Here is a 4,449-nt window from a genome sequence, read left to right as displayed (position 1 = left end):
TCAGCCTCCTGAGTAGCTGGGACTACAGGCACACGCCACCATGCCTGGCTAATTTTTTGTATTTTTAGTAGAGATGGGGTTTCACCGTGTTAGCCAGGATGGTCTTGATCTCCTGACCTTGTGATCTGCTCACCTTGGCCTCTCAAAGGGCTGGGATTACAGGCGTGAGCCACCACGCCCAGCCAATGTTGGACTTTTCTTACTGGTTAACCTGTCATCCCATGTCTAGTGTAATCAATGCTTGGTGTGCCACTTGTCAAAGGACTACTCATGTTATTCATCTTCATCACAATTTCTTCACCTAAATCGTTCTCAGCAGACAGTGTTGAAATGCTTGGTATCACCTTTTTCCTCCTCTTCTTATTATTTTATGTATTGTTCACCCTCAGCAACCAAAAGAAAGATGAATAAAATCCTTTTGCAACATCAGTTTTGTTTTTCAAAGGGTTTCACTGAAAAGCTGCTGCTCATATGTTGATGCCTCTTAGAATTTTGCTCTACAAAATCTCATTTATAGAATTATCAAATTTATAGAATGAAATTACTTCTTTTAACACTTCATTCACCTTTTCCCCCTGCCTGGAATGCCTATTGACATCTGCCTGAGAAACTCGTGCTTCAAGGACCATTTAACTATCTTCTCCCAGCAAGCCCTTTAAAGAAACTCCCTTTCCTCTACTCAGCTTTTTTTTTTTTTTTTCTCTCTGTCACCTAGGCTGGAGTACAGTGGCGCCATCTCAGCTCACTGGCTCACTACAACCTCCACCTCCCGGGTTCAAACCATTCTCCTGCCTCAGCCTCCCAAGTAGCTGGGATTAAAAGTGCCTGCCACATGCCTGGCTAATGTTTGTACTTTTAGTAGAGACAGAGTTTCACTGTATTGGCCCGGCTGGTCTCAAACTTCTGACCTCAGGTGATCTGCCTTACTCAGCCTCCCAAAGTGCTGGGATTACAGGCGTGAACCACTGTGCCCAGCCGTACTCAGCTCTTCTCTACTGCTATAGAACCTCTGCTTTAGGAAGCCTTTTTTTTCCTCTGTGTTTTAGCATATTTTGCACATATCATTTCTATGGTACATATAATATTATATCACAGTTGATTATTCCACAGCCCAGATTCAGAACTTCTAGGGACCATGTCTTATTCTCTCTGTCATTATAACCTCGTTCAGAATCTGGTGTACTTAGCATCCGCTCACAGATGTGTGCTGAGTGAGCACATGCCTGTGCAGCACGGGGCTTTTCCACCCTGAGCATGAACTGTGATTTTTTTACCCTGTGACTGTCTCCAGGTATCTATTTGCATGAGTGCATGATAAGCTTTAAGGAAAAAGACCAGACCAAAGTCAGGCATGGAAGACTGGGAAGACAGTAAGACGTCTGTTCTGTAAGACCTAGGCTTGATCCCTTTTAAGGAGAGGGGCTGTGGCCAATAATGAAAGAGCTGTTTCCTTGAAGATTTTGTAGGACTCTGGGCACTGTCAGTGCTACCCTGGAACCCAGAAAGCACTGTGCAGTACAGGCCTGGGGAGAAGGGTGCCTTCCATTTCTCCACCATAACTGTCTGGTTCTGGGGGTGCAGAGATGCATTGAAAGAACTTCATGACAATTTGTTACCTTGAGGTACCAAAATACAGCTTTGCAAACTTGCAGAGACAGTGCTCTCGGAAGAAGAAATCTCATGGATTGCTGCAACACCAAAAATAATGGCAGTGACAAAGGCCGGGCTCTCTTGGAAGTGATCTGCAGGCAGCCAACATTTAAAACAAGGCCAGCCAGGAGGTTGAGGCTGTAGTGAGCTATGATCTTGCCATTGCACTCTAGCCTCAGTGACAAAGCAAGACCTTGTCTCTAAAAAAATAAAATAAAATAAAATAGGCCAGGCACAGTGGCTAACACCTGTGATCCTAGCACTGTGGGAGGCTGAGGCAGGTGGATCACCTGAGGTCAGGAGTTCAAGACCAGCCTGGCCAACATGGTGAAACCCTGTCTCTACTAAAAATACAAAAATTAGCTGGGCATGGTGGCGGGCACCTATAATCCCAGCTACTCAGGCGGCTGAGGCAGGAGAATCGCTGGAATACAGGAGAGGGAGGCTGCAGTGAGCCGAGATGGTACCACTGCACTCCAGCCTGGGAGACAGAGCAAGACTCCATCTCAGAAAACAAACAAACAAAAACAAAAACAAGAAAACCAACAACAACAAAAAAATTGTTTTTAACTTAAAAAGTCAAACATTTTTTAAAAAATTAAAAAGAGACCAGAGGAGAGGACTGTGAGCACACAGGGCCCCTCAGAAAACTCCCAGGACCGATGGAAAGACTTGGGGACAGAGGTTAATGACCAGCCTTCTGCAGGTGGGGTCACCCCACCAGCACCACTGGATTTAAAGGGAACATAACCTAATTTGTACTGTCTGGTGTGGCCTAGGAAAGCTTGGGTTACAACTGAATAATAGTTTCATCATTTTGAATAGGGGATATACATAAGATGCTAAAAATCACATGCTTATTAGAATCATGTTTTGATTAAGTGCCTTTATAGACATGTTAAAACATTGATTAGGTGGCTCAGGGGAGGAGAAAGTTTCCCATTTCCTGAGCTTACCACCATGGAATCAATCATTTGAGTGGGCATTGAACATGGAGTGTTCACCTTGAAAGATGAAAGTCCACAAGAGAAATGTGTTTGACAGGAGGTGGAGGAAAGGGCGGCTGTCTGTCTGCCAGAGACTTCAAAAGGGAATTTACCTTGGTGATTTCACCGCAGTCTAAGGGCTGGCCCTTAGTTTTTCAGGTTCAGAAACTGAGAAAATTGGTTTTGTCAGCACATGGAGGTAAGATCAGTTTATCGGGCTCTCAGTCACACTCACCAAGTTCACAAGAGACGGGTGTGTAAATCAAAATGCCATTTTATTAATTTACGATGACAAGTAAAATCAGCCAAGAGATCCGACACACATCCTGTTTCAAGCACGTTCTCTCCCTGTGGTGCAATCTAGGTGGGAAGTCAAGTGATCATCAGAAGACAGCCTGGACAGGCTAGAATCAGAGTGAGAAGAGGGCGCCGGCTGCCTGATTGGAAAGTTAACTGAAGCTGATGCTTCACTCTCCACCAAAGGGATAGGAATCTCCAGACAGGTCACCCACTCCCGCACAGACCTGGACGTACATGACTCCCTCTTCCTCCTGGACACAGTTTTGTCCTGTGCTGGGCACACCTCTTGTACTAGACATGTTCTTTGTTCTGCAGTGTCAATTCCATGGATTATGTTACAGCCCAGTTCTTGATCTTCTTTGACCTTGCCTCCACCCCGCCTACCAAGTGAAGCCAGGAAATAGACAACTGTCCCAGAGCGACCCTAACTGAGCTTCAGGGTCCTCAGTGGCTATCATGTCCTGCTGAAGTTAGGAAATGTCATGTGATCACGTGCGATCTGTGTGTAAACCTAACAACCTCCCCACCCCCAACCCGGGCTTCGCCTGCCAATCTTCGGGGCAGGTTGAGTGGTGCAGAGGCTAATGAATTGATAATGATGGGTGATCAATACCTTTATCTCAGAACAGGGGCTGCCTCTTCTCTGTAAACCATTTGCTACCTTAATTCAACCCAGAGTAAGCTGTGGTTGGGAGCTGAATTGATGAGAGCACTGCTCAAGTCCTAGAATTACAGGCTCATTCCCTGCATTGGCACTCAGACATGATACCTGAAATGCTCAGGATGTTAGCTGACATCTTTGTGAAAAGGAAAAAAGTATCCTAAAGGTAACCGCTTTGGTTTGGTTTGTGGGGAAAGAAATCTTCCCTGCCTTCATAGCTTTCAGTGTTGCCCGTTTGTTCTAATGTGTCCTGACTTCCCCAGCTCAGCACTTCCTTAGACACCTCCCTCACCAACAGGATGGCCGTGTCAGCCTCCACTGGGCTTAAATTATATGAATAGACAGCAATGCAGAGAGCTTGTCATGTGCTAGACTCTCTTTGCAGCACTTTACATATTAATTCCTTGAACTTTCATAATAATCCTTTGATGTTTGGCACTATGATTTCCTTCATATTACAGATGAGGAGAGGAGACATGGAAATTAAGTAACTTGCCCAAGGTCACTAACTAATGAGTAGCAGGGCCAGAATCTAACACCGTCAGCCCACCTTCCTATCCACAGTGGTAAGCAGAGCTGAAAGGTTTCTGTACATGTATTCAATTCTCCCCGTATTAAATTTTAGCTGATGATGCTAAAGTTGCCATCTGGGTTTCCAGGAATCTGCTTGAAAACTCGGGTATATTGGCCGGGCGTGGTGGTTCATGCCTGTAATCCCAGCACTTTGGGAGGCCAAGGCGGGTGGATCACGAGATCAGGAGATCAAGACCATCCTGGCTAACATGGTGAAACCCCATCTCTACTGAAAATACAAAAAAACTAGCTGGCTGTGGTGGCGGGTGCCTGTAGTCC

This window comes from Pan troglodytes, chromosome 7 (genome assembly GCF_028858775.2).
Source record: "Pan troglodytes isolate AG18354 chromosome 7, NHGRI_mPanTro3-v2.0_pri, whole genome shotgun sequence".
NCBI classification, from domain to species: Eukaryota; Metazoa; Chordata; class Mammalia; order Primates; family Hominidae; genus Pan; species Pan troglodytes.
Note: the sequence above shows the minus strand (reverse complement) of the source record.